General features: G+C 51.6%; 1 protein-coding gene across 3 annotated transcripts in view; it reads right to left on the reverse strand.

Annotated features, from left to right (window-relative positions):
- The window catches only part of Kcnab2 (potassium voltage-gated channel subfamily A regulatory beta subunit 2), an 89863-nt gene that overhangs the window by 63587 nt on the left and 1879 nt on the right, over nucleotides 1–24397 (reverse strand). The window contains exon 1 of one of the 3 annotated variants that reach the window (XM_075946907.1): nucleotides 4941–5048. The exons of the other annotated variants lie outside the window; for them this stretch is intronic. The gene's annotated coding sequence lies outside the window, so the exon portion shown is untranslated. Of the gene's footprint in view, nucleotides 1–4940; nucleotides 5049–24397 lie in introns of those variants that run through there. 3 annotated transcript variants of the gene reach the window in all.

The raw sequence follows: 24397 nt of genomic DNA on the forward strand, positions 1-24397 counted from the left end.
GGTGGAGTCAAGGAGAAGTCATGTAGCCCCACTGGAGACAGACGCTGGACAGAACTTTACCCAGTAAGCCACAGCTACGTGGCAATACACAGATTAATAGTAAAGGGCTAATTTAAGGTATAGAGTTAGCCAGAAATACGCTTAAGCTATTGGCCAAACAGTATTGCAAATAATATAGTTTCTGAGTGATTATTTCATGATCTGGGCACCCAGGAACAAACAAGTGGCCTCTGCCACCAAGCCATGAACAGATACCGTGAGTTCACAAAGAGGACACAGAGAGAGGATTGGGGTTGTAAGGGCAGATGGGAGGGTGCCGTCTGGTGGTGGAGAGTGGGCTTTGCTACAGTGTGAAGGTACTGAGCACCGCTGAGCCGCCCTTTACAGTGACAAGCTTTATGACGTGTCTTTTACAATGACAAAATTGAAATCACACTTCTCCTACTCAATGAACACTTATATAATCGCGCAACTTGGCAGGTATGTCTGCTGACAGGACAAGCCTAGGACCTTACTTCCCAAATTACCTCCCAGGTGGGAAGACCTGGGACACAGCCTGTAGCGGAGCCCTGATGTGTGGCTTCTGGAAAGATCTGTTCCTGATGGTAGGGGACATTCTGGTATGGCTGCACACTAGGTCTTGCTGTAACTTCCAGCAGTAGGAGCTGATGTCGGGGTACCCCAGCAGGAGATGTTGGGGTACCCCAGCAGGAGATGTTAGGGTACCCCAGCATGAGATGTTGGGGTATCCCAGCTGGGTCAAGCATGGGTGTGACATTCACAGGCTGAGGGTCCATATGATAGAGACTATCTCCCTAAGTTGTGAGTGCCCTGCTGATCTTGGAATCAATCAAAATTCTTTTGCTAAGTAACACCATCCCAGTGGTTCCCCTGTGTTTTAGTTTGGTTTCGGTGATAAACACCATGACCAAAAGCAAGCTGGGGTGGAAAGGGTTGTTTATTTCATCTTTACAACTCCCAAGTCACAGCCGGTCACTGAGGGGAATTAAAGGAGGACTTCAAGCAGAGAAACTACAGAGAACGCTGCCTCTCGGCACACTCCCTCTGGCTTGCTCAGACCTTCCTTATCCAGCCCAGACCCACCTGCCCAGGGATGGCACCCCCTACAGTAGGGGGCCACTCCTACATCAGTTAGCAATCAAGAAAACATCCCGTATACATAACCACAGGCCGATATGATGGAGGCAGTTCCTTAGATGAGGTTTTGTCTTCCCAGGTTTGCCAAGTTGAGAACCAAGATTAGCCACCCCACCCTGAGAGGAGAAATAGCAAATGGTGCAAATTTGATGTAACTTAGATTCCTCTGGAACAGCACAGTGAGATGTTCGGAAGAACCGGCTTCCGTGACACGACTCTCCAAGTGTGGTGCTGGGGTCCATCACAGAGCTCTGGGGGAGCAGGGCCCTAAGCACAGTCCCTGCACTGCTGGCTACCAACATCTCCTGTCCCCAGGACCCTAAACAGATTATTGCACAGCAGAAATGATGACAAAGGTTCTCTCGTGTGTCTGTGTCAAATGGTTTTCTCTAAGCCTAGACCTGTCAGGCCCACTCCTGACTGGTCTCTGGAGACAAAGGACGAATTGGGTCCCTGCTGCGTGATATTCTTTCCTGCATCTGCGGACATCTGGCATGGCTTTCCCTAGCCTGTTCCTGAGAGTAAGCAGTGGGCTTCTGATCCTCCCGCACAAGTGTCTGCCGTAGGCTAATCCAGTTGGCCCGATGCTATGTAACAAGCGTTGTGGGGGCTGATACGCTGAAGTCTTCCCAAATCTCAAAGGCAGGCCAGATGAGGGTGCCCAATGCCCAAGCTACCTCCTGGTGAACGCAGAGCAGGAATCCAGCTGCTGAGCCTGGGCACTTTCTCCATCAACATTTGCTTGTGTTTTGGAACAACACTCAGGGCACCCCCTTTCTAAAGTGACAATCACCCAGAGCTCAGAGCAGAACTTCCTATCTGGTCAGTGAATGGAGGTGGCCTGTGTCTTTGCTCCTGGGTGGGGCTGGCAAACGAGGGCCAGGATAAAACAGGCACCTGACTTTGATATTTCTACATGGTAGGTAGAAAATCTAGAGAGAGGGCATCTTTATGACTCATACAGTTATGTAAAATTCAAATGTGTGTCTGTAAGTGAAATTTTGGTAACAGCCACACTCGCTTGTCTCAGCTTGGTCTGTTAAGACGAAATACCAGGGACGAGGTGGCTTATACAATGGACATTTTCTTCTCATAGGTCTGGAGGCTACAAGGCCAAGATTAAGGGCTAGCAGACTCAGGCCTCCAGCGAGAGCTCTTCTTGGCCTGACCTCCTTTGCGCTGGGTCATCATGACGCAGAGTGAGTTGCGTCGGCCTCTTATTCTTGTAAAGACATGGACTCAATGTCAGGGGGCTCAATTTCTCAGGGCTCTGTTCATTCTCATCTCCCCCAAAGCGTTGCTCCTTAACATTGGAGGTAGGGCTTCAACATATGGCTTGGGAAGGGGCAAAGACAGTGTACCTGTTTCTGTTGTCTATGACTTTCACACGGTGACAGAGCGATTTGGAGATCCTGGACTAATGGTGAACTGCATCTCAAGAACCCCGTCGTCAACCCGTCTGGGGCACCTCATACACTGCTTACAGAATGCGCTGTGAAGTTGCAAATTCACAAGCCAACCGCTGCAAGTTAGTGACCATCTGCAGCCATGGAGACTGTCCTGCCGACAAGCCTAAGGTGTTTTACAGTCTGTTGGTTACAGAAAATTATCTGCAGCTCCTTGATCCAGAGGTTAGAACACGGCTTTCTAGAAAGGTGGGGACTGTGGAAATGACTCAGTCAATAAGGTGCCTGCTGTGTAGGTACGAGGACCTGAGTTTGGATCCCTGGCACCCAGGTTACATGCCTGTAATGCATGCATAGCCTCATACATATATTCACCACACACACACACACACACACACACACACACACACACACACACAGAGAGAGAGAGAGAGAGAGAGAGAGAGAGAGAGAGACAGAGAGAGAGAGAGACAGAGAGAGAGAGAGAGACAGAGAGAGACAGAAAGAGAGACAGGAAGACAAAGGACAGGCACAGACACACACACACATGAAGGGCTGCGCCTCCCCTGCAGACACCATGACTCCTGATCTGCCTCATACACCCCATCCCTCATGATTTGAGGCCTCTAGTCCCAGCTACCTGTCCTGGATTCTGGGATCTCGCACCTGGACCTGTCTGTGGTCACTGAGGACAGATGACACACAGGTGCATCTCTGCCCTGTCTCCATGCGCTCTTGGTCACTGGGTTCTGCTCCTCCTGTGTACTCGGCTGAATCTTCAGCGTTTGCCAACTTCCCAGCCCTCCTGGGAGCTCCACTGTGTCTTCCTCTTAGGAGATCACAGCCTCTTCTCCTGGGGATTTGATTTGCTAATCCACTTTAATATCCGGTACTGAAGGGTAACCCTTGGCAGCGGTGGCATGACAGGCGGGATGTAGCCTGTCCCCTATCTAAGACCTCACTCTGGAGTAAAGGCAAACCACAGAGGGTCCATATGATTCTGGGCTAGCTCTGCTATGGTCTCTTGAAAGGATCCTTCTTCATGGCCCTGCCACCAAGAGGACAATGGGGATATCGCCATTGCCCAAGGTTTAGCCTAGTTCTATCACAACCCATGGAATCGCACGCTGACAGGAGGACATCAGCACACTGCAGGGAAGGGGTCCCCACAAGTGAGGTCCCTTCCAGCCCCACTCTCTGCCGTGCAACCTACTCTTCACTCAGAGTTAGGAGGACAGAGCGAGGAGGTGGGCAGGAGGATCTAGGGGACTCTGCTAGGATCTTGGGCATCGATGGGAGGTCCTCTTTGTTCTAGCAAAGCTGAAGTTGTTTATAGGTGACTGGAGCTGGTGGGATGTGAGGCTGATCATGTGACTGTCCTGTACAAAATGCTCTCCGAATCAGAGACACCAATTCCTGCAGATGCCTCTAAAGCCCAGAACCAACCCCGGCATAATAAACGCCACACTCAACACCAATAAACACAACCTTAGGTCTCGCCAGCACATGGGACCTTCCCTAGGGTGCTGGGCGTAGGGGCAAAGCATTTCTAGGGCTGGAGTGGGTGGCTCAGTAAATTGCTTACCACTGAGACATGAAGACTTGAATTTGAATCCCCAACATCAGCATAAAAAGTTGGGCATGGTTCCATGTTCAGCAAGAAGCTCTGTTGAGTTTGAAATTTGAAATTAAGGAAGACACTTAATATTGGCTTGTGGCCTCGACGTGCACAATCATATGTGTGTACACGTATCTTTCCCTCCCCCAGTGAATTAGATACCCATCTCTGGCAAGAAGAGTGGAAAACTCTGCAGTTTAAGGATTTGCTGCTTGTCAGTTTCTGGGGGCACAAAAGCAACCAGAGACTGTTTGTAAAGGAAAAGACGTGGCTATGCGCCTATTACCATAACAAGTGGTGGGCTGGATCGGACTGGAATTTGCTGGCTGCTGAGGTACAGTTTTAATCCCAGCACTCAGGAGACAGAGACAGATAGATCTCTGTAAGTTCGAGGCCCAGCCTGGTCTACATAATGAGTTCCAGAAAAGCCAGGGCTACATAGTGAAACTCTGTCTTAAAAACACAATCCCCCCACCAAATTCCAGGTAACACCCACTAGGATAAAATTAAGGCAGATGCGTAGACCCTCATTATGTACACTGTGCATGTCGCTCTTGTTACCCTGTAGCTGGGGTCTGTACATATCGGGGGGCTGCCCAGTTCTTCTATGGGGGACACTCTGAGTCTGGAGAGGAAATCCCAGGTCAAAGAGGAAGGGTCCTGGACAGATAACCCTTCCTGCTGCTGTCTGCCTAAGTCTCTGCCCTCACTGCCCAGCTGGGTCACAGGATAAGGACAGCATGGTGGGGGGCCCTCACCTCGGTGCTGGTTTCATTCTCCTGTCAGTTCTACTGGATTGCAGCCTGGTTAATCTCTTCCGGAGTGAACACCGTAGAGCCAGCTTCCCAGCCTCCCTCTGCGACACTGCGCGTCGGCAGAGGCTCAGAGCTGAGGACAGCTGGCCGTGCGACGCAGGCTGCTGCCGCCTTTGATGCTGCACTATTTTTGGAGACTCTTTTTGCCTCATTTATTTTTGATTTGAGTTGCTCACACAGACTGTGCGTTCTCGTTCCCTCTCTTGCACCAAGTTAAAAGCATGTAGTATTTTTAAACCCTGATTGTGTCACCTCGTGATTAGCAGAGATGAGCCACGCACCCGGACAGGGCTGGCCAAGGAGGGGGCCTCCTGTTTTAGTCCTTGGCGTTGGGTGACCTCACTATTCTGAGCGCTTAGGTAGCCTAGTCCTGAGGAGGATAGGCTGGGTCTGGTGGACCAAGACCTTGCACTGAGAACCATACTGTGAGTGGCCGGGGTTCAGAGACATGCAGGAGATGTCCTCTGAGCACCACAGTGGAAGGGAGGAAATGGCAGTCCTGGACCAGATCCCTGTAGGGATGGGTGACTTGGGATGATGCTGGTGAGGCCTGGGTAAGGAATTTATGGTTACCATCAGCTCGTTACCATCGTTAGACACTGATGACAACTATGAAAACTGAGGTTTTAAGCGGCAGAGCTAGCTTGCCTCTGCTACTGGGCGAACAGCAGATCTGGAACTCTAGCCTCAAAATTAGAGTTCTGGGCCATCCCCAGCAGGGCATCCTGACTGCAGAGGAGCCTGAGTCCTTCTAGGAAGTGAGTCATTTGTCAAGAGACTGGGACTACCCAGCTGTGAGTGGGAAGCTCAGGTCAGGTGGAGATGGAGAGGGTCATATGATGGTGAACTTGGGGTGCTGGGGCCTCAGAGTTCGCTGATGGAGCAATGCAGGGTGTGAGAGAAAACAAGAGAGCAGGGTCGGTTCCAGGTGTTTGGAGATCAGGTGTCCCCACGATGCTGGTGCCAGTGTCCAGCCTGAGCACTCCCTGGACATCTGGGAGCAAGTGTGACACTGTCCCTAGTCATGATATTTGCTTCTCTTAGGCCACAGGACCGTTGTGTGATCCCTTCTGGATGTTTTTCCTTGGGGTCCCTCATCAGCTGACACCTGTCCAGAGGGCTCTGTCTGTCATGCAGTCTAACACGGTTTCTGTCAGGCCTGCACCTACGCCTGTGAACACTGCTCACTTGAGTGTCCACTCCGAGACTGGGAAACCCAGAATATGACCACGGAGTGTGTCTCATCTGCTGAGCACACTCAGACTCAGGACAGGACCTGAAACCCAGTCAGTGTCCTGCATACCACTGCCCAATGCGTGCTGCGCTGCCCGATGCGTGCTGTGCTGCCCGATGCACGCAGTGTGCACCTTGTTGTGGACAAGTGGCTATCTGCTACAGATAACACAGAAGTCAGCATGGGGCCCAAACCCTGCAGAGCTGAGGAAGCAGAGCAGCGGGAGGTCGTGTTCAGCTGCTCCTTCTGGAGAGAGGGCGTCTAGCAGTGCCTTCTGTCCCTTCTGAGGAGTTCCTCAGCGGAGGGCAGCTGCACATGGCCCAGGCTTTCAGTTTCTCACTCTACTAGATCTCCGGCCCCCACTAAGACGATGCTGGCTCCTGAAACATGCATGGGTGCTCGGATTCTAGTGGCAACCCCACACGTGTGAACACACACACAGAGACACACACACACAGGACACACACACCACATTCATACCCCTCTACCACTACTTCCATGACCATCTGTGAGGAGGGTGATTTGAAAACGGAGAGGCTTATGTTAAGGCCCTGAACAGTCTAAGGCCGGAACTGTAGATGACCCCCCTTTCTGCTGTGAGAACCTGGCCAGTTCTCAGGATCGAGAACAGGGAGTATCTTTGTTTTAATTAAGATAGAGACCTGTTGATGAGCTTCGCATCCTTGACAGCTGACCAGTGTCTGGAGGGGACACTGGACCAGGTATTCGGACGATTGCCGATGACTGGGCAATGAGCCCCTTGTTTGTGAGGCTTAAAAACTTGCCTCAGAATGTCTCTAGCTGCTGCTGTTTCTGCCCGGGAGAGACATGCAGTCAGATGAGTGTAAGCCCGTGCCTGTTATGGTGTACTGGCGATGCGAACTCCCATGTTGTTCCGGTGATGTGTAAGCCTGTGCCTGTTATGGTGTACTGGTGATGCGAATTCCCATGTTGTTCCGGTGATGTGTCTACTGGTGATGCGAATTCCCATGTTGTTCCGGTGATGTGTTTACTGGGATGCAAATTCCCATGTTGTTCCGGTGATGTGTAAGCCTGTGCCTGTTATGGTGTCCTGGTGATGCGAATTCCCATGTTGTTCCGGTGATGTGTTTACTGGGATGCAAATTCCCATGTTGTTCCGGTGATGTGTAAGCCTGTGCCCGTGATGTTTACTGGGATGCGAATTCCCATGTTGTTCCGGTGATGTGCTTACTGGGATGCGAATTCCCATGTTGTTCCGGTGATGTGTAAGCCTGTGCCCGTGATGTTTACTGGGATGCGTATTCCCATGTTGTTCTGGCGCTGCATACAGAACACCTAGTGGTAAATTCCCGGGTGAAGCCCCCTCTCTTGGGGCTTCCCACTCTATTTTTTTGTTTCAATTAAACTTCCTGGCAGAACGAATCTCTCTCTTTATTAACTAATTTCATGACTCATGGATCGAATCAAAAATAAAAGTCTGTGCACAGCAGAGTGGCTAAAATGATTTGCCCTTACACCATCTCCACCACTTCTACTATCCCTGCCTCTATGGCTGTCTCTGGTACTTCTATTTCCACCTCTACCATCTCTACTACCTCTACTATGACAGTCTTACCAACTCTCTCATCACATGTCCACAACCGTCTCCACCTCCACCATGATCACCAATCAACACCACCTCCACCATGACAGCCACTACCTCATCAACACCATCTCCACCTCCACCATGACCCTCTCCACTACCTCAATCATCAACACCATCCCACCTCCACCATGACCCTCTCCTCTCCTCAACCATCAACACCATCCCACCTCCACCATGACCCTCTCCTCTCCTCAACCATCAACACCATCCCACCTCCACCATGACCCTCTCCTCTCCTCAACCATCAACATCATCCCACCTCCACCATGACCCTCTCCTCTCCTCAACCATCAACACCATCCCACATCCACCATGACCCTCTCCTCTCCTCAACCATCAACACCATCCCACCTCCACCATGACCCTCTCCTCTCCTCAACCATCAACACCATCCCACCTCCACCATGACAGCCACTACCTCAATCATCAACACCATCCCACCTCCACCATGACAGCCACTACCTCAACCATCAACACCATCCCACATCCACCATGACCCTCTCCTCTCCTCAACCATCAACACCATCCCACCTCCACCATGACAGCCACTACCTCAATCATCAACACCATCCCACATCCACCATGACATCTCCACTGCTCCTATTACTATGACACCCATCACTATCATCTCTACCATGTCCGTCTCAACACCATCACTGTTTCCACCTCCACCGCTTCCACCACAACTATCTTCACCACCTTGGTTACCACCTTGTCCTTCACCATTTCTACTCCACCCATTCTCTACATTCACCATGACCGTCTGCATCACCCATATCACCGTGTTCACTACCACAGCCATCTCTACCTCCTTTATCACCATCAACACCATTACTACTACCTGAACCCCACAACCATTTCAACCACCATTGTCTCCATTACCATCATCACTTCACCTCTACTGCCCCTCCCATGACCATCTCTACCGCCTGTACCACGACCATCTCTACCGCCTGTACCATGACTGCCTCTACTGCCCCTCCCATGACCATCTCTACCGCCTGTACCATGACCATCTCTACCCTCTGTACCATGACCATCTCTACGACCTCCACCATGACTACTTCTACTGCCTCTCCCATGACGATCTCTACTGTATGTACCATGACCATCTCTACTGCCTCCACCACCATAATATCTAGAACTATTACTTCCATTTCTACCACCTAAACCATCACCACCTTTACCACCACCACCATCACTACCACCACCACCATAATCACCATATCATCACCGTTTCTATCTCTACCATATCTAGCATGACTATCTCCACTATTTCTATCCCCACCACCATCCCCATCACTACCTCCACTTTACCACCTCCACTGTGACTATCTCTACCATCACTTCTGCCACTACTACCACATTAAATACCATTATGGCTGTAACCACAACCATCTCCACCACCACAACGATGTATGAGACCATCCCTACCTTCACTCCTTTCATTTCCAGAACCATCTCTACCACTACCACTTCCTTTACTACCAATATCTCCTTTACTACCAATACCTTGGCATGACCATCTCCACCTCCACCACAGCCATTCTATCTCTCCACCACCACTACCTCCATTCCTGTCTCTAATGTCTCCACCCTGACCTCCACCATCTCTCTTTACCATCAGCATTTCTATTTATGCCTTTCTACCTCCACCCCTCCAAGCCAGCTTCCACTCTCCCATACTTCTGCTTTTAGTGGTCTGCTCTTGGACTCCTCCCCACAAGTGTCCCCAGGACAATTCTGCTTCTCTAGTCTTCAGTTCTTGCCTTCCGAGCTATGGGCCTATGGCTGTACTCTTCCCCACCCCTCTACTCTATGTTCCAGGTGTTGGCTTGGTCCATAGGGGTGTCCTTGGCGTGTTTCATGTCGGATACACCTCTACCACTTGCTTTGGGAGCTCCTGTTTGGACTATGGTTTCCATTTGTCACTAGAGACCAAAGTGTTTTTCTCAACACCAGATTTCAGCTGCTATGCATTGACGACTATGCCAGTCTTACTCTGGCACAGTGGTTCTCCACCTCCCTAATGCTGAGACCCTTTAATATAGTTCCTCATGTTGTGGTGAGCCCCAACCACAAAATTATCTTCATTGCTGCTTCATAACTGTAGTTTTGCTACTGTTATGAATAATAATGTAAATATTTTTGTTTTCTGATGGGCTTAGGTGACCCCCTGCAAAGGGGTCATGATCCACAGGTTGAGAACCACTGTTCCAACACCTTCAGTGGTTGCCTTGTACCTTCGGTCTCAAGCCCAGTTCCTAGCTTAATACTTAGATACCATCTGCATTTCCAGTCCTCATGCCCCCTGCCTTTTCTGCACACCATTTGTCTGTTTCCTTGCACATCTGTCTTAGGCAGTACTGTGCATGTCTCCCTCTTGTTCTCATGCCTACAGCCTTGATCTGCGATCCTGCTGCTGGAAGGGATGCTAGGCCTCTCCATGAACTAGGGACTTTACTAGTCACCGGCTTTATTACAAAGACCCTAACCCCAGGTCTCCATGGTGATTTCCCTTGGGTGAAAGGTGTTGCACCTTCCATTATCAGTGCTCTGTCTACTTGAACCTTCTGAAAGGCATGCAGTATGGTCAAGGGCTGGGGCAGGCATTCCCACGGCAAAGCCAATACTATTCATGAGCTTCCCAACATTCTCTACCAGATCTCAGCCTGGGTGCTTTCTGAAGAACACTCTCTATGGCTTTCTAGTTTAAGTCTCTGAAATTGAAATGCTAGCCCAGTTCCTGGGGACCCTGATGCTGCTGTGGTCACTCTCTACTCAGCCAATGAGGGGTATGGGGGACTGACTCTCAGCCAATGAGAGGTATGGGGAACTGGAATCTCAGCCAATGAGAGGTACAGGGGACTGACTCTCTGCCAATGAGACGTACAGGGGACTGGAATCTCAGCCAATGAGACATACAGGGGACTGGAATCTCAGCCAATGAGAGGTATGGGGAACTGGAATCTCAGCCAATGAGAGGTACAGGGGACTGACTCTCTGCCAATGAGACGTACAGGGGACTGAAATCTCAGCCAATGAGAGATACGGGGGACTCTCGGCCAATGAGAGGTACGGGGAACTGGCTCTCTGCCAATGAGAGGTATGGAGACTGACTGTCCAACCTGGGTTTTGCCATCTCCTTTGTTCCTCTCCTCTTTAGCTTGCTCTTGACACCACAGATGACTTTCAACCAGCATTCCACCTGTGAACTACTGGAGCCTGGATGACTGGAGGTGACAGGCAGAATTCCCAGCAAAGGAGGTGAATGATCATCCTGGGGTCCCCAGGACCCACAGGCTGGATTGTCAGAACATGTCCTGTGCAGTTCTGGTCTCGCCGGGGAGGGTCTGAAATTTACATTTACTTTTTTCCAGTTTCCTCTTAAGGAAGGCAAGAAACACTGGATTTGGTATAGGGATAGCAAGTTTTGTTTCAGAATAGTTAATGAAAACTATTGTTAACTAGTTGTGGATGGTGGTGCACACCTTTAATCCCAGTACTTGGGAGACAGAGGTAAGAGGATCTCTGTGAGTTCAAATCCAGCCTGCTCTATGTAGTGACTTCTAGGTCAGCCAAGGACAACATAGTGTGATCCTGTCTCAAAACAAACACACAAAAAATGAGCGCTGAATAAAAGGAAATGGGAGAGCCAAGTACTGGGACTGGTGGTGTGCACATGTACTTTGAATCAAACTATTAGAGACCTAAGTGAGAGAAACACTTGCCAGGATCAGGGGCGGGAGGGGGGAATCGGGATGGGACACTGAGGGCCAGGGAATGCTCCCTGGTGACCATGGGCCTCATGGCCTCGTTCTCAGGATTCCCAGGGGGAGGTATGTACCCGCCAGAGTGGAACCCCAGGGCACAAAGTGAATTCCAGGTCACTTTGCAGTACCTTTTTCTTTTAAAACTAAATTTATAACCCCTTCTGTGAAAGTGTGTCAGCGTTCCTCCCATTACAGGAAGTTGACCAAGAGCACGGAGGGAGAACCCGGGCAAGACACTGTGTACAGAGCCAGTCCTGGCTGGAGGCTCCGGTGGGGGGACCTAGGCTGGGGGCCTCCCTTCTGACTTCAGGCACACACATGCAGACAGCGCCATTCTATCCGCTAGCAGAGCTGACAGCCAACTCCATCTGCTCATCTGCCCAAAGTGAGGCTGGGGAATAGCCTCACAGCGTACAGGTTGAATGCTCCACCTCAGGCCATGGAGCTGTCCTTGAACTTCCTGCCTGTGGAAGGGACTGACCCTCACAGCTGCCCCATCTTCTGGCCAGCCTCCCGCTGCTCTGAAAAGACAAATGGTCCAGGACTCCTTCCCCGACCCAGAGGATTAGTGGCCAGCCTCATATTGCCATCTGAGTGACCCACAGTCTTATTCCCAGGGTGCAGATATCCATCCAGGACCCATTTCAAACATGGATGCAGAGAGTGTGGCCTTAAGCTGTGGGAAAGAGATGGGCCATTTCTGCTTCTCAGGGGCAGAATGTACCCAGGCTGCCTTTGTCTTCGTACCTGTGGGCACACTGGGTTTCTTTCCGTGACAGCTCACTGCAACTGTTCTCAGAAGTAGCATGACAGGACTCCCCAAACCCTTTTGGGGACCCAAAGCATAGCCCGAGTGGGAGACAGCTGAGCAGATCTTTGGCGGAGGCTGTGCTGAGGAACCTTTAACCAACCCCGCTTCTGTAGCCTCTTTTCTGTCCCCTTGAAGGTCACTTCTTTGCCTTTTTGTTGTCCTGTCCTTTAAGGAATATACAGCGATCAAAGGAACCCACCCCTGAGATGCAGGCTGGCCATCACACACCACTGGACATGGACTTGGTTTGCTGTCTTCCTTATAAAACACTAATCGTTGTGGTCTAATGGTCCAGCCTCCAGAATTCCTATTCCACCACGCCAGAGAGTGGGGTCACTAGGGAGCCAGTGCCTTCTGGCCTCTACACTTACCCTCACCCCGGGGGATGCCCATGTAAACCTGTGAGGATCCCAGGCAGCACCAGCCTGCCTCAGTGCTTTTGAGCCCTGGTCACTGCTGCAGTAGCCCAGCCCCTTCTGGGTCAGCTGTGGTTGTGTCTAACCTGGCCTGCAATTTCAGAGGTGGAAACTCTGTATCTAGTGGATGATCAACAAGCCGGGCTGATGGTGGGGTAGAGGAGGGGCAGGAGGACCACCCTCCCACAAAGAGGTAGAGAGCAGCACAAAGAGGTGGGGGGAGTGTCTGCAGAGACCGGAAGCTTCTCCTGCTCCTTGCTGGAGTATCTGCCGTAAAGGAATAAAGAAAATGCTGAGTCTCCTCTCATAGCCAGATTGAGATTTTGAGTGAGCCAAAGTAGGAGAAGCCCAGTGTGGGGTGGGGAGGAAACAGAATCTGTCCCTAGGAGACTGTGTCCCAGTGCCTGACTCAGCAAGGTGCGGGAGGGGACACCGACTGCTCAGCACCCAGCCCCATGCAGGGATGGACAGATGGAACAAGCTGCTGTCTGGCTTTTAACTGTGTGTACTACCCAATGGTGAGAGAAGGAAAATGGTGGGCACTTCTAACACGGGGAAACTTCAGTGGGAGTGTTACCAAGCAACCGAGCATCCCTGCCCCCAGCTGTGGTTGGGGTCCCTTGCTCTCTGGATAAACTTCACAGTGGCTGGACATGATGCTTGTCTGGGGAATGGTTGGTGCTGTCATCCCTCTCGAATGATGCTAATTTCCGGGGTAGTTGCTGGACGGGGACCACCTGTCTCTCTGAGCATCCCTGGGCAAAGACACTCTGGCCACTGTGTCCAGCCAGGTGCCTGGCACCTGAACCATTTCCACTGGCAGAGTGGAACCAGACACTGGCGAGGCATTGGGGCTGGTGAGCCTTATGGTACCGAATGTGGCCCCATTTTCCAGCCTCTAAGATCGTTTCTCCCTGGGCCTTCCCTCAAGTTCACAGCATGAATTTGGCCTCCCGGGAGGAAGCCAGCCTGGCTTGCTGAATGGGAAGTTTATACTTTAGTGCTCCCATTTTCTCCCATGGGATGCTGTGTCTTGCCACCTATGCTGGGACAGCCTCCTCATAATGGTGAAGCCTGCCCCATCCTGGGATGCTGAGCTCCCCAAATCAGGAGGGGTTGTGCCTCTGAAACCTGCCAGGTGGACCGAGCAGATGAGCCCCTACGATGAATCCCGCCCCTCTTAGTCATGGGGTGGGTACTTAGCCCTGGTGTGGGCCACACTGCTGTTTTTTTTTTTCTGAGACAAGATCCCACATAATGGCACTTGGCTCCCATACTCCACCACTCTGCCTCACTCTCTCAGCCTGCAACACTTGATTTATAGCCCCTGCTAGAGGGAGAGTGATCACCAGATTATGATGTAAGCCATGGAAGCTCCCAGGTGGAGCGCTAAGGTGTGTGTGTGTTTGAGGGGGTGGGCATGGGGGTGGAGATCTGTCGTGGGAACCTGCTGCCATGGGTATTATCACCCCCAAATGACATCTAAGCTCCTTCTCCTGGAGATGTTTAAGATAAAAACCCCGAGATGAGCTCATCCTGCGCCAGTGTGGCTCTACCTGAAGTGACAAATGCCACTTCAGAGGTGACAGACACTGAAGGCACATGACGAGGAAGCTGAGGTGGTGTCTGTAAGCCAAGGAACGCCACAGACTGCAGCAGCTACCAGAACCACAGAAAGTCCTAGAAGAGTCCTAGGAGAAGAACCCTTGTCCCCCCAGCACTGACAAAGGGGATGGTCCTGCCCACACACAGACTTTGGATTTCAGCGCTCCTGAATGATGAGAGAAGAAATACAGCTGTTTCGAGCCATGTTGATTGTGGTACTAGGGAATGGATATGTCTAGCTCTCCATATCCATGGGATCCCAGATGCCCCCATATCGGAAATCTCAAGTAGTACCAAGACTTTTCCTACATACAACCCTGATCACACTAAAACTTAACTGAGAAATTAGGCACACTAATAGATTAGCAATAATAAAATAACAATTAAAATATACCCTAAAATTTTACTTAAGAGTTACTAATTGTTTATTTCTAATAATTTTCTTTTACTATTTTCAGGCTGAGGTCACTGAATGGCTGAAATCAAAGTGTGGACGCGGGGTGGGGACGCCCCGACTTTTAAGCCCCTTCCACCCAAAACAGTAGGCTGTGAGGAGTCAAGAAACAGCCTTCTCTGGGAGAAGACGATCCTGGGGTCTGGAGCCATGCGCTCCAGCGCCGCCCACTCAGTGGCAGAGGAAGGTGTGCTAAAGGGTTCTGCTTTCCAGTATTCCTGTGTGCCAGCCCGGCAGGCTGGGCTCATCCCTTCTCTCCTGGGAACGGTAGGAATAAATAACAAAGGGTTTCAAAGAGGATTACCCCCTCAACAGCACCACGTGACAGAAGCATAAAAGATTAATTCCGTGCCCATGGAGCATCCACCAGCAGTCTGAGATACAGATGCACTCCATCCCATCCATTAAAGCCTCGATGAGTAAAAGAGATGAGAGAGAAGACCGTAGGGTACTGTCTTCAACATCACATAATTAACAGGGAAGTACTGAGGTGAAACTCCTGCGTGGACACGGGGGGCATATTTGGGAGAGTTACCGCACAATCAGGGCTAAAGCCTAGATCCCAAAACCATGCTTATGTGACCTTATCCTATCGGGCCACAGGGAGACAGTGAGTTGTCCTCAGATGCTTGCTACAGTCTCATTTAGAAGAACGAGGATGAATGACGCAATGTCAAAGCCAGGAGTGGTGGCACACACTTTCAATAAGGAGGCAGAGGCAGGTGGATCTCCCTGAGTTCAAGCCCAGCCTGATCTACATAGTGTCTTTCAGGCTAGTCACACCTACATAGTAAGATCCCGTCTCAGAGAGAGAGAGAGAGAGAGAGAGAGAGAGAGAGAGAGAGAGAGAGAGAGAGAGAGAGAGAGAGAGAGAGACAGACAGAGAGACAGAGACAGAGGCGGGGCGGGGGAGACTAGTGATTGTTAGCAGGAGGGAGGGATGTGACCACTCAAGCTGGTCCTTGTTTGGGACAATTTGTGGTATGACGTAGGGTGAAGGCACATGGCTATCTAGGTGTTTGCCAAGGGTGCAAGCGAATAGGTAAGGGTGGCCACGGTGACTATACCAATCACTTTCTGGTGGAGGTCTGAGTGTCTACGTGTGAAGGAGAGAAAGAAAGAGCTTCACAGGAACCTCTTGTCTGGGCAGTCAGCTGGGGGCCTTCATACCATTTCACTGCTTCTTGGCACTATGGTGCCCCTGGCCCAGGAAGGAAGTCACGAGTGAGTAAGCACCTGCCTGGTTGATGGGGTAGTCCTTGGGGTGTCTATCTCATGGGTGTCCAACCTACTCTGTGATCACAAGAGCATACAGACATTTATTTTATGTGACACCAGGACTTGGCTTTCTTATATATAAGTTCATGATTCATAACACCCAAAACAATTACAAAAAAAATGCAAAAATAATCTAATGTTGTTTTAAGTAAACTTATGATTCTATGTTGGGCTGCTGCATCACCAGCTATCCTGGGTTGCTTATGGCTGTGGACCATAGGTGGGAATGGACACCCCTTGGTAGGGTGTAGAGGAGTCCACCACCAAAGACCTCTGTCCTTTGCTAACTGTGTGACTCAGGCAAGGCCCAGGTCTAGGGCAATCCAAATGGGGACTGTGTAGGTGGGGGTAGCCAGGGGGTTGAGATTGAGTGCATGTAAGGTATTTAAACATCTCAAGAGCTAACCCACGGCGAAGGCCAGCTGCCAATCTAAACGAGACTACAGTACAGGCGGCAATAATTGGCACAGTCACTGTCCTTAGCTCTCAGGGTCAGCTCGGGCTCTTCCTCCAGTGAGGGCAAGCACTCAGCTGTCCACTCTTCCCTACTCAGGCATGCCAGGAGCTACTTGGCCTCCTTTGCCTGTCTTCTGGGAACACTTGGTCTGGAGGCCCTGGGACAGCTTCTGCAGAGTGAGAGTCAGGGATGTACAGTTAAATGTCTCTACTGTAAACAGAGGAGCCATGTCCTGCCTTGGCCGAGTAGTGCGGACACAGACACCATCAGACTGAGATGCCAGCGCCAGGACCACAGCTGCCTCTATGTGAAGGCACTGTCCCTGAAGCCTCCTTGCCTCAAGGGTGTGTCCTTGTCCCGTCTCTGGCCTCACCTGTGGTGTGTCCTGTGGCTCAGGGTGCTCTAGGCAAGACTAAGAGTTCTTCAACACTACGGTTAGTATGAGCCAAGTCTCATTACGGTTAGTGTGAGCCAAGTCTCGTGCCCTTGATGGCTGTGAAGGCTTCCCTCTGCTTGCCAGAACTAGCCTGGGAAGGGTGAGATCCTGGAGGATACGCAAGATGGAGGTTTTGGTCCTGAGGCTTCCTGGGCAGCTCCTTGGGGCAGGGGAGACGGATGGAGACATGACTTCTCGGCAAGTTCAGCTCTGTCTATAACCGGGGCCAGCAGCACTTGGGTCAGAGAGGGACTGGGAGGCAAATACACTGCCTTCAGGGAACCGGGCTTTTAAAGTCTATGAAACCAGCCTGGATCTGGCTAGTGTGTGCTTGGTCAAAGGGACGTGGTGCCTGCTGCATTCTGTAGTGGCCTGCCCCTTGTGCCAGTGAGTCACGATCATGTATGAAGGGCTCCCTAGAGAATGGGGCCTAGAAGTGGGAGCTCCTGCTGGATGAACATATCTGCTGCCTCGAATGGGGTTCTGGGGAGGGTCTAGCACAGGTCTGATTTCCGCCCAGGAGTAGGGTTCTCTGCCTCAGTGGAAGAGGATCACCTCATCCCTGTCTGGCTCTTGCCCCATCTCAGCTCCACAGAGGGTGCTAGGTCAGGAGCATGCTGACCCCAGCTCTACCAACAAGAAGGAGTTCACTTCAATCAGTTTCCCTCTCCTTATGAGGAAGAGGCTGACCTACAGGCATCACGGAGGTGAAGAGTCTGGCGGAGCCTCAGGACACTGGTTACGGGAGTCTTGGACTTTAGCTCTAACCCTGAACAAGATGGCTGGACCAGCATCCTGCTGAGTCTGGGGACAGGTGCTCTCTTGTCCCTTCCAGGAGCTGCGAGGAGGGTCCCCTGGCTTAGGGCTCCCCTACCTCCCACTGTTCCACATGGTGTACCCTGGGGCCTGGCCAGGTCTGGGCACTCATACAACACAGCAGGTGGCTGGGACACCCCAGAAGCTCTCCATAGTTACCATGGATATCAGCTGCCACAGGGTAGGGTGCAACCCTTTCCACAGCATCCCCCATCAGCAGCACCCACTGGGCTTTGCCAGAACCTTCTGGAGTTGGTGAGGCAGGGAGAAAGGGCCAGCTAGGCACACGAGCCTGTGTGTGGGTGTTTGGGGATAGGGTGGCCGCATGAACAGCTTAGGGCCTGTGACCTTCCCTGAGGATGCTGTGGGCTCAGAGGTAGTGCTTGGGGCGCTGAGGTGGGGAGACCCTGGGCAGCTATCATCTTTCACACACTAAGCAAGCAGACAACCTCAGCTATAGGAGGCTGGACATTATTGTGGAAGATGTTTGGGACCTAAGATCTTTGGTTAACTCAGAAGGACAACCCTTTTCCTCATGGTGCCCAACACCCTGTGCTGTCTCCTCTGGTCTCAGTGCCACCTCCTGGCCATGGGTTTCTGCAGCAAGAATAAAACACCTTTAATCTCAGTACTAGGGAGTCACACGCCTTTAATTCCAGCACTGGAGGAGGAGACAGAGGCTCGGCTCCCTTTCTGAAGTCACCCAGCCTTGGTAGAGGGAACTTTTCTAGTGGCTTGATTGTTTTGCTTTTCTCATCTTCAGCGTGAACCCCAATATTTGTCTCTGGGTTTTCACTATTCCTGCTTCGGGTTTCAGGCCTAGCTTCACCTCTCCTCATTCCACTGCAGACACTGTGCCTCCAAATCCACCGAACAGCAGACATTTCCATGGTGGCCTCTGGAGACCTTTGGTCCTCTGATCCTAAGTTCTTTCCCTCAATGTCAGGTTTCCCAAGGGTAGCGATCACACTCAATTTATGGTTCCTGTGAAGAGTGATATTCCCAGTCAGAAGAAGTCTCACTGAAGAGCAGAAGCAGGAGAGGACAGCACACCCTGCACACCACACAGCTCCCCGGGGCCAACAGCAGGCCCAGGGGTCAGCGTTCACGCTTCATTTGAAAACGTCCTTTCTGGGTAAAGCTGTTTCCTCTGGACTCGGGGCCCACTGTAGCTGTTACATGTACCAGTGAGACAGTATGTCCATGCCCCATAGGAGCTGACCCATGTGTTACTGTCAGGGTAAGAAGGCAGGACAGCATTCCCAGAATCCCCAGGCGCCTCAGTATAGGCACCAAGGTCCCCTGAGCCTCTGCCTCAAACAGTAGGCTGTAAACAAGGAGGCTCAAGCCTGCTCTCCTGTGAGAAGTGAAGTACACCTGTGTCCCCTTGGGAAGAGCTGGGATCTGCAGTCTTGCTCTAGGCACTACATTATCCACCGAAGAAAGGGGACAAGATGGCCCCGAAACTCCTGGGCCTGACACCTGAACACCTCTTGGCCTGGGTGACTAAAAATACCCTTTACACATTGCCAGGGAAAGGCAATACGCCCTGGGGGTGAGAGGAGCCACCTGAGCAGAGGTAGGAGAGGAGGGGAGCAGAGAAGGGGAGCCAGGGAGCACGGGTAGCCAGGGAGTGGTTGGGAACAGCAGGGAATCAGTGGTGTATAGGTGACCAGAGTCAATCCCTCTACACAGCTCTGCCCAAGAGCTGGACCAACTGCACCCCCCCCCCCCCCCCCGGTGCACACTCCCTGCCAGGAGGCCTCCCAAGCTAACAGCTGCCTCTTGCTCAGCTCTGCCCTCAGGATCAAGGCACACCTTTAGATTCAAAGCCAGTGAAAGCTAGCGGCCTGATCCAGGAGAACGCGGGCTTTGCGCTTCCCTGAGAACTAATGAAACCTTGGTGAATGCCCTTCCCTGGAGCTTTCAACCATCAGAAATTTAGCTTTAAGGAAAAGCAGAGTTAGGGAAGTTCACCAACAGACCAACATAACTAGGGGCGTTTCTCTAAGTGTGGGGTTGGAACCCTTACATCTAAGTTTCTACTAACAATGGGGGCCACCCAGTTCCACGGGGGACCCTCAGTCTGTGTGGTTTGCTCAGACCGCAGGCTCTGCAGACCCAATAGGCGCACCCATGATTGGCTCTAGCGGGATGTCGTGTGGCTCATACTTGCGGCTCTGTGGTGGCATGAAGCAGGGCCACTGGAGGCTTAATGGATGCATCATGATCACATAGTTCCAGAGTGTCTCCCTAAACACCCTAGTAAGTTAGGAAACAGAAGAACGTACCACAAAAACCACCTACAAGAGACCAGCCACAAGGCTGCATCACAGATGGGTGCCAGACAGAAATACGAATTTCCTGGGTGAAGCCTGTCACTTCCCGAGCCCAGCCCTTCCTCACCTACTTTCTCCCCCTTCAGTGTCAAAATCTAGAGTCACCCAGGAGGTGGTGTCCACAGGGTCGGCCAGAAAGCGCTGGGATCTGGGTCCCAATTCCACCACTGCCAGCTCAGGCACTTCAGCACAGCTACAGTAACTTCTAGGACTGTTTCTGCATCAGCATGAGTGACGCACAGCAGAGAGACCAGGGCCTTCGGTGAGGAGCCTGGAGCCTGGCTCGGTCGGCCTACAGCAGGCCATGCCCACCCTTGGGAGGCTGATCAAAACTCCTGGCCACTTCTGAGTCCAGGGCTCCCCACTTTTCTCAATGCAGTCTGTTCGGCTGTAACAACCTGCCCCCTTCCCTCCCCTTTCCCTCTCTTTCCTAGACTATAGAATAATCCAGGGTTCCCTTCACCTCCCCTACTTAACGCAGCATCTATCCCTGGGTGTGTTCTTTCTCTCTCTCCCCCTCTCTCAGAATTAGCTGTTAGGTGACCAGGCACTCTACCCCAGGTCCCAGATGAATCTCAGGACTCCTTCTCAAGGCTCCTTGGCACAGACTGCAAGGCCACGATCTGAAGCCCTCGGCAACTCCTTTCTACTCATCCTTTTCACCCATGTTCACACGCCTGCCTTAGATCCTACTGGATTCTCACCATGGCTCAGCTGTCCCAGCACCCCCTCCCCTATGACCTGACCACGTAAGGGTTCTCCCAGACAGTCTCTTCCTACCTCTGCTTATCACAACCCTGCCTGTCTTCCCTGCTCATCTCTCGTCCCCATCAGCAGGATCTTCTCCTCCGTCCTGACTCCTAGCCCTGAGGCAGAATTGGGTGGGTCTTGCTCCTGTCCGCCCTTCCAATGTCTGCTGGGAAGGTCGCTACACATTGATGGTAGTTATAAATTTACAAAAATGCTTTAAACTTCTGAGTAGATTCATGGTCATCTCTTTGTCCACACATTCTAGTCATCCTAGCCCTCCTACATTGAGAAGGAGCAGGAACCCATTTCTGCCAGCTTGTCCCTATCTCTTAAAGGTCTCAGGTGAGGAGCCAGTGTTGAAACCACGAGCCCCTGGGATACACTCTCATTCAGACTTTGGTACCTATGTTGATGGTTTTCGGAGGGGGGGTTATTGAATGGCAATCAGGATGAGATGATGGCATTGGGGTAGGACCAGGCCTGGTGGGGTCTTTATAGAGTAGAAGAGAGACCTGAGCTGAGATATGCTTGCTCGCCTTGCGGTGTCATGTCCTTGCTCTAACTGAGGTGCCATGCTCTTGGCTTCTGCAGCCCCCAGGACTCTGAGCCAAATAAGCTTGCATTATTGTCTCTTTTCTCTTAATTTCTCTTCACAGAAAGAACGAAGATAATTTTATTAGGATTTGAAAGACAAAATGATAGGGGAGGTGAAATGGAGATCTCAGCAGGTGCCAGGAGAAAGATGGAGAAAGGGAGAAAAGGTGTGTTCTCCAAGATAGAGCTGGAGCAAGCAGCTGCACGGGAATGGAGTGGGGAGAAGGGGATGGGGGGGGGTGGAGAATGTTCCCTGGGTTTCAGGGCAGATGGACTTAGAGCTTCAGCCAATGTTTGGAGAAAGGACAAAACTTTTGGGAGGTAGAATTTCAGAAAGCGGGCACATTTGTCAGTGAACCTGCAGAAGACTGCCAACCTCTGTTCTTTGTAAATTAAAGCAGGGATCTTGTGATAGCAACTGAGAAAGGACCAAGATGTGCGGCTTTCAGCCACTGGGTTGGGTGATGGATTGTAACTGCTCAGGGAGAACACAGCGAGGACAACCATTCTAGTCACGGCCGGACTGCAGGTGAGATGTAAGGGGGACAGTCTCCACCCTTTCTTCACATCCTCCCCTTTCCCAATCCTACTTATCTGAACCTAGGCAGCTTGCAAGAGAGAGCAGACTGGCTACATATATGGAGGAAGCTCAGGAGAGGCATGCTATTAAACTGGCCAAGACAGTCCCAACCCCACAGAGCTACCCCCCGGGTCTTTGAGAGCTAACCACACACCATTCCGCAGAGCGGGGGGAGGTCTGTTAAAACCCCATCCAGCAAGCGGATGAGTTTAGGAACTGAGACATCTTGGTGCAGGACACACTCAGGGTGGCCAGTGTGCTCTGAGCATCAACCACTGAGGAGCTCACTACGTGTTGTGGAGGATGCAGAGACCTAGAAGCTGCACAGAGCAGAGCTCAGGTCAAAGGGCCAACTCCTAGAGAAGGGATGGAGACCGGATGAGTCCACCAGCTTCAGACATGTGTTCTCTGTTGTTCTTTTCGCCTCTTGGCACTGGACGAGCCAGAAGAGGTTAGCCAAGTGGCACCAAGAACTGTCACTCTTGACAGACCCACTCTAAAGATAAGTCATACCCAGTTCAGGTATCTCTTGGAACCCTAGACCTCCTGGACATCTGGGGAGATTCATCTCACGGAACTGAGTGTTTCTGGCACTGGCTGGAGCCTGGTAGGATCATGCAGTGGGTAACTGGTACTCAGACCTGACAGAACAAGATCCTTTACTAGTTGGGAGGCCAGGGTGTGACTCCTTGCCATTCTATGCCTCAGTTTCCCCTGTAGGTTAATAAGCCTACCTCACAGGGTTATTCCTAAGGCTCAGATGTGAAGTAAGGTCAGCAATACAGTTCCAGTGAGGACTGTCTTCCTCCTCTCATAGCACCCAGAGCCCAGGCCTGCTTCCTGCCTCCCCTCTAAAAACACGGGCATGAATAACAGCATCTCTGTGCTAGGACTTTCCCAGGTTGGGCTAACTGGAGTCCCTGAGAATTTGTTGTGGTCAATGGTACTTGTCCCCACTCCACCCCACTCCTGAGAGAAGTTAGTCCTGTCACTTTGACACACCACAAGAACTTCTAGAAATGTCAGTGATACCTCCTCACCAGTGGCCTTCCCAAAGGGCAGCCATTGTGTTCTCGGGGTACTGGCTTCCTCCAGCTCAGACAGCCACGGTATGAGCTGGGCTCAAGTAAGTGTCAAGCATGAGGTCTGCCCACCCCATCATGAATCTCTGTCCTCCGGGGCAGGAGATGGCTGGTTGTTGGGTGGTCAAGACTCTTGTAACATTAGAGTCTTCCTACCTACACGGTGAGAGAGACTTCCTGGCTGCTGGGAGAGACGACAAAGGGAGGCACGGTGTCTCTTGTCTGGACATATCTGTCTATCTTTCCGGAGGTTGACTGTACCAGCTGTTCTGTCTCCTTGCATGGCCCTAGCTCTGGGGCCTTTGGAGACATAAAGACCGCTGAGAACTTAACCAAGGCTCAAACACACGTTCCTTCCAGCCAGTGTCCTCAGAAACTGGACACACTCCCCGGCACTGTAAGACTGGTAGAGGTGTTCCTTCCGGTTTGCCCAGTTGCCATGCTGAGGACCCACAAACACAAGGCAAGGACTCCTCCCTCCAGGCGCTTCCCAGAAACTGCCACATCAATATGGGGCCTGCCATTTCCTCCCAGTCACTGGAGGTGAATTTGAAAAGACAAAGAAGCCAGCCCAAAGGTAGGGCATATTCTGTGCGGGGCAGCCACAGAATTCCTGGTCCTCTGGCTTCACAGCACGTGTGGCCTGAGGGTCACAGTTCCCTGTCTCCTGCGGCTGACAGCTTTTGTACACATGCCCCTCATCCAGGCTCCACATCCACACTCACAGGATTTTGGGCTCTCTAAAAACGTGTGAAAATGGCTCACGTTTTTCTGTGATATGCCTTTCTCTGCCCATTGCCTGGCGCCGTACCTAGATCCTGACTGGGCACCCACAGGGCATTTGTTGACTGGTGTAGCAAAGAGGCAGAAGGATGAATCTCTATTTTAGAAGAGAGTCTCCCCCAGGCTGCTTTCCAGACAGGGTCCTGCTACAACCCAGCACTTTAAGTCCCACCAAGGCTGGTGTAGACACGGACAGCTTCCCTTGGGGAGGCTGCAGACTGGACCTGATCAACAGCACCTCAAGAGTCAAGTACACTTTGAGGGACCCACGCTGGAAAAGCTCAAGGCCAGGACCCCAGTAGTTGCACACTAGCCTGGTCTCTGCAGAACATACATTTGCCAAGTGAGAAGCAGGTGGATCGATG

This window comes from Microtus pennsylvanicus, chromosome 13, assembly GCF_037038515.1.
Source record: "Microtus pennsylvanicus isolate mMicPen1 chromosome 13, mMicPen1.hap1, whole genome shotgun sequence".
NCBI lineage: Eukaryota > Metazoa > Chordata > Mammalia > Rodentia > Cricetidae > Microtus > Microtus pennsylvanicus.